We start from the raw sequence: 9,059 nt of genomic DNA on the forward strand, positions 1-9,059 counted from the left end.
CTGGGCTGGATTGGATTGGATTGGACTGAATTGGATTGGATTGGATTGGATTGGATTGGATTGGATTGGATTGGATTGGATTGGATTGGCATGGTATGGCCTGGCTTGGCTTGGCTTGGTACCGCACAGCTCTTGACCACACTTGGTTTGGCCCAGCCTAGCTTGGCACAGCACAGCCTGGCAAGGCTTGGCACATCTTGGCATGACACTAGACAGCCGTTGGCTTGCTCTGGTACAGCCTGGCTTGGCACAGCACAGCTTGGCACAGCTTGACTTGGTACACCACAGCCCTTGACTCTGCTTGGCTTGGCTCAGACCAGCCTGCCCTGGCTTGGCATGGCACGGCTTGGCACAGTATGGCTTGGCATGGCATGGCTTGGCACTGCACAGCCCTCTACTATCCCGGCTTGGCTCAGACCAGCCTGGCCTGGCCTAGACTGGCACAGCACAGCTTGGCACAGCTTGGCTTGACACGGCACAGCCCTTGGCCACACTCGGCCCGACCCGGCCTGGCTTGGCACAGCACAGAAGGCCTTGGCACGGCTTGGCACAGCAGGGCTTGGTTTGGCACGGCAGGGTTTGGGATGGCACACCATGCGTTAGCACGGGGTTCCGTCCCTGCCCTGGCACAGCAGCTCAGCTCTGTGCTGTGCCATGCTGTGCCATGCCAGGCTGTTCTGAGCTGTGCCATGCCCGTGCCTGTGCCAGTGCAGTGCTGTTCCAAGCCACACCGCTCCATTCCATGCCGTGCCGCTCCGTGCCATTCCGTTCCATGCCATTCCGTTCCATTCTGTTCCATGCCGCTCCGTGCCATGCTGTGCCGCTCCGTGCTGTTCCGTTCCATTCTGTTCTGTGCCGCTCCATTCTGTGCCATGCTGCTCCGTTCCGTTCCATGCCATTCCATTCCATTCTGTTCCATGCCGCTCCGTGCCATGCTGTGCCGCTCCGTGCTGTTCCGTTCCATTCTGTTCTGTGCCGCTCTGTTCTGTGCCATGCCGCTCCGTTCTGTTCCATGCCATTCCGTTCCATTCTGTTTTGTGCCGCTCTGTTCTGTGCCGCGCCGTGCCGCTCTGTGCCGTGCCATGCTGTTCTGTGCCGTTCCGTTCCATTCTGTGCCATTCCGTTCCATGCCGTTCCGTGCCGCTCTGTGCCGTGCCGCTCCATGCCATTCCGTTCCGTTCTGTTCCGTGCCGCTCCATTCAGTGCCGTTCTGTTCCATGCCGCACCGTGCCACTCCGTGCCGCTCCAAGCCGTGCCGTGCCGTGCCGCTCCATTCCGTGCTGCTCCGTTCCGCTCCGTTCCGTGCCACTCCGAGCTGTGCTGTGCCGTTCCATGCCGTTCCATGCCATGCTGCTCCGTTCCATTCCGCTCTATTCCATGCAGCTCCATTCCGTGCCGCTCCGTTCCGTGCCGCTCCGTTCCATTCCGTGCCGCTCTGTTCCGTGCCGTGCCGTGCCGCTCCGCTCCGTTCCGTGCCGCTCCGTTCCGTGCCGCTCTGTTCCGTGCCGTGCCGTGCCGCTCCGTTCCGTGCCGTGCCGCTCCGTTCCGTGCCGCTCCGTTCCATTCCGTGCCGCTCTGTTCCGTGCCGTGCCGTGCCGCTCCGTTCCGTGCCGCTCCGTTCAGTGCCGCTCCGTGCCGTGCCGCTCCGCTCCGTTCCGTGCCGTGCCGCTCCGCTCCGTGCCGTTCCGTGCCGTGCCGCGCCGTGCCGCGCGCGGCCGCCGGGCTCTAGGACCGCGCGGCGGGCTCGGTGCTGCAGTGGAGGCGGCGGCGCTGCGGGAGGAGGCCTGGCCGGGCAGCGCAGCGGCGGCGGCGGCTCGGCGGGGCTCGGCACGGCTCGGCGGGGCTCGGCGGGGCTCTGCGCCGGGCCCGCAGCGGCCCAGGTAACCGGGACAGCGGGACAGCGGGACAGCGGCACCGGCACCGGCACCGGCACCGGCACCGCCGGCCCGGCTCGGGCCGCTCGCGTCCGCTCGGCTGCGCTCGGTTCGGTTCGGCTGACGCGTTCGGCGCGGCTCGGCTCCGCTCGGCTCGGGCCCGCTCCGTCCGGTTCGGTTCGGGAGGTGCCTTCGGGAGGGCTCGGGCCCACCCGGAGCGGTTCGGCTCCCCCCGCAGCGGTTCGGCTCCCTGCGGCCGCGGTTCGGCTCCCTGCGGCCGCGGTTCGGCTCCCCCCGGCGCACTTCGGCTCCCTCCGGCGGGGCTCGGCCCGGCCCCGCGGCCCCGCTGTCTGCGCCGTCCCGGGCCCGCGGCAGGAAAACACGGCGGGGCCGGGCCCGCCGGGCCCCCGGCCCCGCGCCGCCCCCGCCCGGCCCGGCCCCGCTCGGCCCCGCTCGGCCCGGCCGTGCGAGCGGCGCGGCCCGGCCCCCGCGGCGCCGCCGTGTCCTTGAGCGCGGCGCGGGCGGCTGAAGGGCAGCGGGGCCCGGCGGCACCGCCGGCTGTGCCCCGGTCCCTCCCGGTCCCTCCCGGTCCCTCCCGGCCCGCGGCGGCACCGCCGCCAGCCCCCCGGGAGGGACGCGGGGCCGCGGCCGCCCCTGCCCGGCCCGCGGCGGGGCCGCCCGGGGCAGCGGCCGGGCCGGCCCTGCCCAAACTTCGGGGATTTTGCACCAAAAATCCCCCCGGGGGAGGCGCAGCGCGGCGGGGCCCGCGGGAGGGGGCTGCGGGCCGGGGCCTGGCGGGGCCGGGGGCTGCCCCGTCCTGTCCTGCCCGCTCTGGTCCCCCCGCCGGGCCCGGCTCCTTCCCCCTTCCTTCCTCTCGTTCTCCCCTTCCTTCCTCTCGTTCTCCCCTTCCTTCCCTCTCGTTATCCCCTTCCTTCCCTCTCGCTTCTCCCCTTCCTTCCCTCTCGTTCTCCCCTTCCTTCCCTCTCGCTGCCCACTCCGTGCTCTGTTGCCCCTGCCTGTGCATCTCCCCTTGCTTCCCACTGCCCACTCACTGCCCACTTCCTCATCACTTCCTTCCCCCTTCCTGCTCATTCTCCCCTTCCCACTCACTTCCCGCTACCCTCTCACTCCCCTGCCCCTCTGGTTTCTTATCTCGCTCTTCCTTCCACCTTCCTCCATCATTTCCTTTTTGCTTTCCCCTTCTTGCTTCTCGCCCTTTCCGCTCACTTCCCCCTTCCCCTTGGTTCCCACTTCCGATCCACTTCCCCTGCTGCCTCCCTTCCCCCTCGCTTCCCCTCTCCCCTCCCTTCTCCTTCCCCTCTCTCCCCTTTCCCTCCCACCGCCGTTTCCTCCCCCCGCTTTCCGGGGTGTTTCGCCTGCGCAAACCTGTGGGCAAATGAGATTTTCCTCCTCGCTCAGTTCCTCTTTCCGTGCCTCTGCCCTTTGTGTGACGTCGCCGGTGTCACCGTGGGACCGGCCAAGTTCCGTGCTGGCTGCCACGCCGGGCAGCCACATCCCGTGGTGGCCGTGACTGCCGGGAGACCCCCGGGAGCCCCGGGCCCTGTGCTGAGTCAGCTCCAAACTTCCCAGCGGAGCAGCTGTGGTGACACCGAGCCGTTTTGGTGACACCAAGCAGCTGTGGTGACACCAAGCAGCTGTGGTGACACCGAGCAGCTGTGATGACACCAAGCAGCTGTGGTGACACTGAGCAGTTTTGGTGACACCGAGCAGTTTTGGTGACACCAAGCAGCTGTGGTGACACCGAGCCGTTTTGGTGACACCGAGCCGTTTTGGTGACACCGAGCAGTTTTGGTGACACCAAGCAGCTGTGGTGACACCGAGCAGTTTTGGTGACACCGAGCAGTTTTGGTGACACCAAGCAGCTGTGGTGACACCGAGCCGTTTTGGTGACACCGAGCAGTTTTGGTGACACCGAGCAGCTTCTGCTCCCTCAAGGAACGGTGCCATGCTGGTGCCTGCTGGCAGGCCTGGTATGTCCTGGTGTGTCCTGGTGTGGCCCAGTGTGGCCCGGTGTGGCCCGGTGTCCCCCGATGACCCTGGCTGGCCATGTCCATGCCCCTGAAACCCGGTGGCAGCCACAGCCGTGCCCCCAGAGCCCATGCCATGCCATGCCGTGCTGCGCCGTGCCACGGCAGCCACCGGCAGAGGCTCGGGCGGTGTTTTTGGCGCAGGGAGTTTTCTTTTGGCACGTCCCTGCCCCACGCCTTCCCACGGGCCGTGCCCCGGCAGGGCGCGGCGCCCGCGGGGAGCGCGTGGGCCCGGCAGGTGCCGCGGGCGCGTGCCGGGCCGGGCGCGCTCGTGCCGCGGCGGCTCCCGAGGGTTTGGCTCCGGTGGGCCGGCTCCGGGCCGCGGGCCGCTTTGGGCTCCCGGTGCGGGAGGAACCCACACGGGCTCCGCTCGCCCGCGCCGCCGCGGGGCCCGGCGCGTGCCGCGGCCTGGGCCCGTTCCCGCGGTTAACCGCCGCTCCCGGCTCCCGGCCCTGCCGGGATCGCTCCGGCTCCGGCTCCGCTCCTGCCCCGGCGCAGCTCCCGGCCCCGCTCGGGGTCCCCGGGGGCTTGGGGCTCTGCTCCCGGGATCAGATCTCTCCAGAGCTTTCTCCACGGTAACGGAGCACGTGGCGCTCCCGGTGCTCCCGGTGACACCTTCCCAGTGAGACCTTCCCGGTGCTGCAGCAGCCCCTTCCCTGTCCCCGGGCTCCATCCAGCCCGTCCCACCTGCAGGGCTGGCCACAGACCGGCGCTGGGCTCACACACATCAGTGTCCCGTCCCACCCCAGAACATCCCACCCCACCCCAACATCCCACCTCGTAACTTCCCATCCCACTTCATCCCAACATCCTACTCCGTAACTTCCCATCCCATCCCATCCCATCCCATCCCATCCCATCCCATCCCATCCCATCCCATCCCATCCCACCCCATCCTGGCTGTGGGGCTGTGCCTGGTTTTGCTGTGCTGTGGAGCAGGGCAGGGCCTGGTGTTGGTCCCTGGGGTGCCATGGAGTGCAGGAACCGCTCCCCAGGGTGCTGTGGGGTGCAGGAATCAACCCCTGGGATGCTGTGGGGTGCAGGAATCACTCCCAGGGGTGCTGTGGGCACCATAATCCCTCCCTGGAATGCTGTGGGGTGCAGGAATCACCCCCTGGGATGCTGTGGGGTGCAGGAATCACTCCCAGGGGTGCTGTGGGGTGCAGGAATCACCCCCTGGGATGCTGTGGGGTGCCATAATCCCTCCCAGGGGTGCCAGAATCACCCCTGAGATGCTGTGGGGTGCAGGAATCACTCCCAGGGGTGCCATGGGGTGCCAGAATCACTCCCAGGGATGCTGTGGGGTGCAGGAATTACTCCCAGCGGTGCTGTGGGCGCCGTAATCCCTCCCTGGAATGCTGTGGGGTACAGGAATCGCTCCCAGGGGTGCTGTGGGGTGCAGGAATCACCCCCTGGGATGCTGTGGGGCGCCAGAATCACTCCCAGGGATGCTGTGAGGTGCCAGAATCACTCTCAGGGGTGCTGTGGGGTGCAGGAATCACCCCCTGGGATGCTGTGGGTGCAGTGACTCCATCCCTGGGGTGCCCCACGGGGCTGGCTCAGTGCTGCTGAGCACCCCAGGGTCCCCCTCCAGGCCAGGTCTGTTTTTAGGATCACCCCAGCTCTCGCTGGCACCTCGCCCCCCAGGTCCCCCAGCTGCCGGTGGCTCCCTGAGCCGTGGCACGCGTGGCCAGGCGCTCCTCCCGCAGAGGCCAAATATTTCACCCCTAAATTACAGCTCCGGAGATGAGGTCAAGGCCACGGCGGCTCCGGCACAGCCATCTGTCGGAGGCGAAATTGCGTAGCCGGGGGCCGCCCACCGTGTTCCTGCGGCCCCCACGCCGAGGGGCTCGGGGGGCTCCCCCCGCCGTGAGTCAGGGCTGGGGGGCGCGGAGGGCGGGGGTGACTCACGGCCGCCGCTCCGGTCCCCTCTGAGTCAATCCCGGAGTTGTTCCCTGCTGCTGGGAAGGAGGAGGAGGAGGAGGAGGAGGAGGAGGAGGAGCGCGGTGGCGGCAGTGACTCAAAGTGACAACAACAATAATAATACGCTGCGGCACTTGTCACGGGAGAGGCGCTTGGCCGGGGTCCCTCGTGCGTCCCCAGCGCCGCCGGCGCACGGGGACCCCGGCCAAGGCGGGGGTGCCACCGCCGCACGCGGGGTCACCTCGGGACGGGGCGGGGGGGCTGCGGCGGCGGCGTCCCCGCTCGCCACCGGCGCGGGGGGCTGCGGGGGACCCCGCTCGCCGTCACCTAAAATGGCCGGTTAGGTCCCTGCAGGCTCCCGGCTGCGGCACGGCACCGCCGAGGTCCCTAAATATATTAAAAAAAAAAAAGAAAAAAAAAAAAAGAAGAAGAAGGGAAAAAAAAAAAAAAAAAAAAAAAAGGCGGGATTTCGGGTGGGTTTTCCATTTTCGTGGCTGCCGGTGGCTGCCGCGTGTCTCGCCCAGCCGGCGCAGGTAACCTACTTCGGAACGCCTCTGCCGCCGCGGCGAGCGTGACTCGCCGGTGCTGCCGAGCGGGAGCGGCGCCGCCGGCTGCGCTGGGGCCGCCGCTCGCCCGGCCCGAGCCGCGGGGCCGGCGCCGCCGGGGACGCGGCGCCCGCGGGGCTCCGTCCCCGCCGCGGCTCCGTGACCGCCGCCGAGCCCGCCCGCGGCCGGGGGATGCCGCGGACCGCGGTCCCGGCGGCCTGAGGCGAGGGCACGGCGCCGAGCCCCCCGGCCCTTCCTGTCCCGTCCCGTGCCGCCGCGGCGGCCGAGCGCAGCCCGGTAAGAGCGCGGGGAGCGGGGCCGGGAGCGCCGCCGGGTCCCGCCCGGCCCCTCCGGCGGGGCCCCGCGGGGCGGGCACCGGGAGGCGGCCGGGCCGCGGCGGCTCCGCGGCTTTGTTCGGCGGCCGGGGCTGCCGCGGGGTTTGTGCGCAGAACAACTATTTTTAGAGCGTTTGGAGACCATGTTGGCTGGAAGCGAATCAAAGCCGCGAGCTGCCCCTTCGGCAGCGCCGGCCGGGCTCCGCCGCCCCCCGGGGCTGCCGGAGGGACCCCGGTGCCGCGGGGGCTGCGGGCGGTGCCGGCGGCACGGCGGAGACCCCCGGCTGCGCGACCCCCGCGCCCCGCGGCGCCTCCGGCCGCGGGGGATCCCCGAGGTGCCCGGTGCGGCCGCGGTGTCCCCGGTGCTTCCCGCCGCACGTGTCCGGGCCGTGCCCGCCCCGGGGCTTCGGGGATGGTGGGGGGCTCCGCCAGCGGCACCCCGGGAGGCGATTCGCGGGGAACGGGGGCCGAGGTGCCGTGCCGTGCCGTGCCGTGCCGTGCCGTGCCGTGGGGCTGGTGGCACAGCCGCTGACAGGGGGGCCGGTAGCGGTGGTCTGGGGGTGCGGGGTGCCAGCCTGGCCCCTCACCCGTGGGCATCGCGGTGCCCAGGGGCCAAGTGCCGGGCCGGGGCCGAGTGTGCCCGCGGGGAGCTGCCGTGGGCACCCCTGTGCCCCCAAGGGGACGGAGCAGGGATGGGGCCGGGGCTTCCCCGGGCTGCGGAGGGAAGGGGCCGGGGAGTCGCTCCCCAGCGCCCGCTGGCCGGCACAGGGCTGTGCCTGGGGGTCCAGCGTGCACCCCACAGCCCCGTCCGGCCTCCTGCACCCCCAGGTCCCACACCCCAACCCTCCACCCCAGCCTGGAGCCGCCCCCCACTCCCCCTGCCCCCATCCTCCCCCCAGCGCAGCCCGCGAGAGGGGCAGGGCGGGCTGAGCTCCCCCGGCCCCCGGCCCGGCACCCCAAACCCCGGGGGTCCCCGTGCCCGTGTCGGGGGGCGGCCGCGGCCCCCCGGCAGCCCCCGCCGCTCCGGCCGCGGGCCGGGGGGATGCCCTGGGCTGGGAGAGGCGCCGAGAGCGGCGTCCGGCCCCCCCGAGCCCCCGCCCGAGCCCCCCGCCCGCCGCTGGGAACGGCTGCGGCTGGAAAGCTCTAGAAACAAATTGCAGCTCCGGTGCCAAAGGCAACAGCAGCCCCGGCCATGGCGAATGCAGCGTTTGCCATAGCAACAGGTGCCGGCTGGCGCCTCCCCCCCGGCCCCCCGCCACCGGCCCCCGGCGCCCCGCAGCCGGCCCCCGCAGCCGGGACCCGCAGCCGGGACCCTGCAGCCCGTCCCGCACAGCCCGCACCCCCGGAGCCCGCAGCCGGCATCCCCCCGCTCCCTGCGACCCGCACCCGCAGCCAGCCTGCACCCCCGGGCTCTGGGAGCCCCAGGCAGCACTCGGCCCCCCCACCCCTGCACCCTTTGCACCCCACAAGCCCACCCCGATGGCCCTGCCAGGCCCCTCGCTACCAGCACCCTGTGCCCTGCAGCCAGCACCCCGCACATCCTACACCGTGCACAGCCTGCGGGGTGCCCCACACCATGTGCCCCACGCACCCTGCACCCCAAACCCTGCCCTGTGCCCCCTGCGGCATGTCCTGCACCCCGCGCGCCCCTTGTACCCAGCACCCTGCACCCCACTGCCCTGCCGCCCCTGTGCCCTGCACCCACAAAATGCACACTGCACCCCTCGAACCCCACACTGCACACCCCTCTCCATGCACCTCACAAGGTGCACAACGCACCCCCAAACAGGGCCTGGGCACCCCGTGCTCTGCAAAGGACACCCCACACTGAGCATCCTGTGCTGGGTGCCCCGCACCACGCCGTGCACCCATCACCCTGCACCCTGTGCCGTGCGTCCTGTACCCACACCCTGCACCCCACAGCATGGACACTGTGCCCACACTCTGTACCCCACAGCATGGACACTGTACCCACACTCTGCACCCCACAGCATGGACACTGTGCCCACACCCTGCACCCCGCAGCATGGACACTGTACCCACACCCTGCACCCCACAGCATGGACACTGTACCCTACAACTTCACCCCATGCCGTGGACTCTGTGCCCCACAAGTGCACTCCTGTGGGCTCCCCACACCTCACACCGTGCCCCCTGTGCTCCACACGCTGCACCCCATGCTGTGCACCCCTCACCCCATACCCTGCACTGACACTGCACCCCACACTGTGCACCCCTCATCTTGAACCCCTCACCCACACCATGAACCCCTCATCCCCCACCCCTCACCCACATTGTGCACCCCTCATCTCCCACCCCTCACCCACACAGTGA

The sequence above is a fragment of the Lonchura striata genome, chromosome 3 (assembly GCF_046129695.1).
Source record: "Lonchura striata isolate bLonStr1 chromosome 3, bLonStr1.mat, whole genome shotgun sequence".
NCBI classification, from domain to species: domain Eukaryota; kingdom Metazoa; phylum Chordata; class Aves; order Passeriformes; family Estrildidae; genus Lonchura; species Lonchura striata.